We start from the raw sequence: 5725 nt of genomic DNA on the forward strand, positions 1-5725 counted from the left end.
TTAATCTTTATATTTATATCAATAAAGAACTAGGAAAACGTAACGTCAGAATGTGGAAACTTATTTTAACTTTTTCACTTCTCGTGGTACTGAATGCAGGTATGTTTATCATTACTTACATCAATGTTCTATTATTTATCAGCAAAAACTTCAGGCTTTGGCAATTAAACCAGAAAAGACAAGATAGTACAGGGATTCATATTGCCATAAAAAAGCACAGATACGGTATCAATATGATGATAGAAAAATAGACGCAATTAAGATTTCCTTCCAAATCCATAACATCTTCTGAAAGCGTTACTGCATCTGGAAAATTTGAGATAATGACACTATTCCTGTTTTATCAAAACTAATTGCTCTTTTAAGAAAAAGAAAAGATAAAATAAGTATTTATTACTTCTATGTTAATCAGATATAGTCGTCTCATATCTTCGGAGCTGACGCCCTTCAGATATGAAAAGACTACATCTGATACATGCACATGCTTTTGTTTACCGTCAAAGTTGACACTTTTTACCGCACTCTTCAAGAAGAAACAGGTAAAAAGTTGATAAAAAAAGGGCGTGGGTCGAACATTATCAATATGTTTTACTACACTTTTAATCTCTTTAACCACAAGCCTTATTTAAACAATGTACATAATTACGTATCATTCCAATCAGAACACATCATCTTTCTGAGGTAGTTTTTTTTATTTATATTATTTTGCCGGATTAATTAAATTATCCGAAAAGCTGTGAAATCTTCTTTAAATTTAGATCTTATTATTACCCTCTGCAACTACAAAAGCAAGAACATGAACAATGTAACGAAAGACAATATTCACATTTCTTCTTTGAATTTTAAATGATCATGTTTTTCTTTCAATCATTACAATTATCACTGAGAAAACCTCTTCTAGGATTCAACATTTTCACGTGCTTATCGTGTGTCTATACGTGACTACCACTAAGACATTTTTGTTTAGTAAAATACGTATAATGGTATCATTGTAAAAAAGGCATACATAGTTTTTGGAACTCCCTATGAAAAATTCACATCTTTTGAAAATCTATTATACGAATCCATGTTGCCCAAAACTTTGGTTGAAGTGCTTGCAAACTTAGTTTGCCTAAGTATTGTTATGAAGATTGACATCTGAAGACAATAGATATTCGGAGATTCAGTCTGTATATAATATAACACGATTTGATTTAATGATTATATTTGCTATGGTATTGAAAAACGCAAACAAAAAAAGCGAAACAAAATTCCTTACATACAAATACAAAAAAAAACACATTAAAAATGTTAATTGCTGTCAATTGATTGTTAAGGCTTTGTCAAGTATTTCAGCTTTTGGGTCTCAAATTACGAAACCCAAATGAGTTTGGTAATATATATATATATATATATATATATATATCAAGGAGAATTTCCTTTCAAATATTTTATAAATTAGATCATCATAAACATTTAATAGAACCATTTTATTTTCAGAATGGGGAACATGTATGTCAAATAGTTAATAATGTGATCCGAATATAATCTTCATTTCTTGCAGCATACTTAAAAATTTAAATGAAGGCAAAACAGAGTTTGGGATTTATAAATACTGTTTTTATTGTTATTAATTCAAGAGTAATACACAAATATTTGTGTTAGTGTGTTCCCTTTGTTACTAAAAATGCATTGACCATTAGCACATTGCCAATGCAAGCCAATAATTCAAATTCAAACATCTTACAAGAAAATCACCCGAAATACCAATATTTCTAATTGATGCGGGTAAAAGTGGATATATACATGTAATAAGTTTACAATAAATGTAATTTTCACACCATTATATTGATCACTAGATTTTAAATCTGCTACCTGCTTTACTTTTGAGTCAATTTATAAACCATTTAAATCAGCTGAATAATGAATTTGTTAAACACTTAAAGTATAAGTTTGCTATTCCCAATTTGATTCATATTTTATAGAACCTTTTTTAATCTCTTTGAACATATCAACATGTGTAATCTATTTTTAATCTCCAAATGAAAAAGAACAAAAAGTTAGCATTTATATGATGAAAAACAAACAAAAAAACCCAACGAATTGTATATCTGAGACATGCGACAATTCCTTGACTAACCTTATTGAAATAAGTCTATATCAGCTGGTCGAAATTAAGTTTTTGTACAGCAGATACATCTCTTTTAAAGGATGTATACATATAGTGTTTCAAGGCCATATTCATTACTTGAAACAATATCATAAAAGTCATTGTCCAATCAAATTGTCGTATATTGTAAACAGACTGAAACTCCGCCTAATAATTGTCTTCAGATATCAATCTTAACAACAATGCTTGAGTAAACAACTTAACAAAATTGTCAAAGATGTCAACACAACTTTTGGTCAACATGGATTTATATAATAGCTCTAAATCTTTTCTTTACTATGGCTGTCTTAGATTGATGAACATCTTATAAAATACATATAATGATAGATTTGATTGTATACAGAGCAATTATCTGTAATATATATATCGTCACTCATTATATACTATTGTCTGTATAAATTGAAGGTATATCCACGTGTCAAAGATGTAGTGGTTGTCCGGATCTTGGGTTAACGCCTTGTATTATTAGTCCATGCGACAATCATAATTGTCCAAGCAACAAAAGATGCTGGTAAGTATACATTTGTGTGTCTTTGAGGATAGGGGGATTCTTCGATCTACGAAATCTATACAAGCGAATTGTATACACTATTCTGATAATTTTACTGATTTTTCGTTATTTTCGGCTGTAAATAAGAAGTATCAAAAACCTTTGAAAGAAGATTGCAGTCGCCCCTTGAATCTTATCTTGTTTCGCTGCGGCCTCTGTTGTTTATATACCTGTTCCACTTCGGTGATTTCAAATTTTTATGTTTCTAACTAGATAGAGCTTCCAAGATGTTAAATTCTAAGTTAACGTTTCTTTTCAATGACAAGTTCAAGTTAATCTTTAACTTACTGAACAGAATTACATTTAATTATGTGCTTAACATCAAATTTTCTTACAACAAATCAGACACTTTCCAAAAATTGTGGCATTCGAAAATATAATATGGATTGATTTAAAGGTTACTTTAAACAATAACACAATCGAAAGTGTTTTAATCGTCTTGCCGATATATCTATTTACTTTCTAGTGGTTTTTATTCAATTATAACTTTTGGTAATATACCTTTGCATGCATACATCTGTCGTTTTAATTTTTTTTATCTCGAGTGTAGATTATTATAAGACCATGTTAGCCAGTTATTGCTGATTGATCTTAAACTTGGTAGTTTGTAAGCACTGGGTATCAGGTTAACTTTTCTGACATCTGCTCCTCAATATGAAAATGCATGAGGGTCTGAATGGGGTTTACAGAATAGCGAATAATGGGTCAAAATCTACTGAAAAATAGACCAAAAGATTAAAGAATAGAGAAAAATAGGGTAAATAAATAAAGATTAGAGAATAATTGGATGCTTAAATATAAAGAATAGAGAATAATATGCAAAAAATACAAAGAATACAGAAAAATGACATAAAAAATTAAACAATACAGAAATGGAGGACCCCAGTCTAGATACTCATGTATGACTTGTTATATAGCTTTAATGTATGGAGTATACGTTCATCAAACTTAAGTAGTAGGATATGTGTGACTTTTCATTAAATAAAGAAATTCATCAGATCAATTTAGTCTAAGAAAGTGATCTGTTAATTTATGTTTTATTTTTGTAGCAAGTAAACGAATACGATGACCCCAATTTGATGTTTATTTATCGAAAGCTGCATTGGTGCTATTTTCATATTTTATTTGTAAATTTTATCTTTTAATTGATTTTTTTTGTTGTTGTTTGTTTTTCCCATTAAACAACCTTATTCAGGTATTAACAAGTATTGATGTTTACATTTTGATGTATTTGTGTTAATGATTGATTAATTGATTGTTGGTTGCTTTACGTCCAGTATATATTATATTTCATGCATGTTCAGGAGGAGGACAAATTAACAAAAAACACAATAGATAGGTCCTTAATAGAGACCGTCCGGGATAAAGGTCGGGGAAATTTTGACTGCCACTGAAAAATGAGGGTATAGTGGATAGAGACTAATTTTTTGTCTTGCAACAGACTACCTACGGACCCCTAAAAGAGTTCTTGCAAAGGTTCTGAACGTGCGGACTATGTGACACTCTCTCTATACGATGCATAGGATTTGACCAGCGTGACTGCGTATTTTCAAATCCCGAATAGCCAAACGGACGCCCCACTTCGGCAAGGATTTTACTGCCGGTCGGATGAAGACCAAGAGTGACCTTATGTCTTTTCCCCAGTCACCCTAGGGGATTTTATGTTAATGCATATCGCTTATGTCTTTTCAATTTATTGTAATCTAACCAAGATACCATTTTTGTATTCTATATAACTGATATATAGAGCTTAGTACAGCTGTATAATAATAAACTGACACCAATATTTAACACATCTTATTTGATTTTTTCAGTGAAGACTTATGTAGTAAAGGATGTAAATACAAGTGTATCGACTGATGGTATGTCTTGTGACATGTCAACTGGTCACATGTATTTTCTTCTACAGACAAAAACAACATTTGAAACTTTTTCCAAACCATGTATTCGTACAGAAGTAAAGATTTTCTTTTCTGAAATGTATTTATTTGTTCTGTCTATTCCAAAAAATCTTTTCAGCAAAGTTGACAACTTTGTTAATTTATAGTTAGACACGATTGTTTGATTACGTTTGCATTCATGTATTCATTGTAATTTTGGCTATCCATAATCTTTAGGCTCCCAGCGTCCCAAATAAAGGTTAACAACGCTTCGTATGTACGATTAACTGATTATTCATGTGACATATATTCGCATTCAGTTCATGTCTTTTCTTTTCCAATTCGGATTCTTCTATGTTGTGCCTCAGAAGATATCCTTATGTTTGTACGCCTTTGTTCTTGGAGATAAGGTTTCTTTTTTATAACTGAAGACTCATTTCTCAGATCAACCAAAATATAAAACAGAAATTAAAGCCACATCCATGCATCCATGCCCCCTAGCGCCTTTAATAAAAACAGGGATTTATTATATCCCTTGATATTTCGTCGCTATTGGACATTTCAGGGAACTTTTTACTCAACAATTCAGTCATTGGGGAATAAATATTAATATATATTTGAAAAGATAATTAATTGTGGAATTTTGTATAATATAGTCCTATCACTGGACCATGAGAAACACAAGAAAATTTCATGGAAAACGAATAGTCCTTTTAAAAATTAGTTATTGAATAGTTTTTGATCAGATTAAATATAAATAAGAAAATGTGGTATGAGTGCCAATGAGACAACTCTCCATCCAAGTCACAATGTAAAAAAAGTTAACAATTATAGGTCAAAGTACGGCCTTCAACACGGAGCCTTGGCTCACACCGAACAGCAAGCTATAAAGGACCCCAAAATTATATGTGTAAAACAATCCAAACAGGAAAACCAACGGTCTAATCTATATAAAAAAACGTGAAAAGAGAAACACTTATGAACCACACCAACAAACGACAACCACTGAATTACAGGCGGCTGACTTAGGACAGGTGCATACAAATTCAGCGGGTTTAAACGTTTTAACATACGTCAAACTTCACCCTAACCTGAGACAGTAGTGTAACATTACAACATAAAAAAGACACACTATAAAATATCGAT

The 5725-nt window shown here is 31.0% G+C and overlaps 1 long non-coding RNA gene across 1 annotated transcript; it reads left to right on the forward strand.

Moving 5' to 3' along the window:
• Positions 1 to 4678, forward strand: LOC127729837 (uncharacterized). The gene is made up of 3 exons (XR_007994842.1): positions 1 to 99; positions 2555 to 2660; positions 4514 to 4678. It is a non-coding gene; the product is annotated as an uncharacterized LOC127729837 (long non-coding RNA).
• The last annotated feature ends 1047 nt before the right edge of the window (positions 4679 to 5725 follow it).

Source organism: Mytilus californianus, unplaced genomic scaffold (genome assembly GCF_021869535.1).
Source record: "Mytilus californianus isolate M0D057914Y unplaced genomic scaffold, xbMytCali1.0.p SCAF_2, whole genome shotgun sequence".
NCBI classification, from domain to species: domain Eukaryota; kingdom Metazoa; phylum Mollusca; class Bivalvia; order Mytilida; family Mytilidae; genus Mytilus; species Mytilus californianus.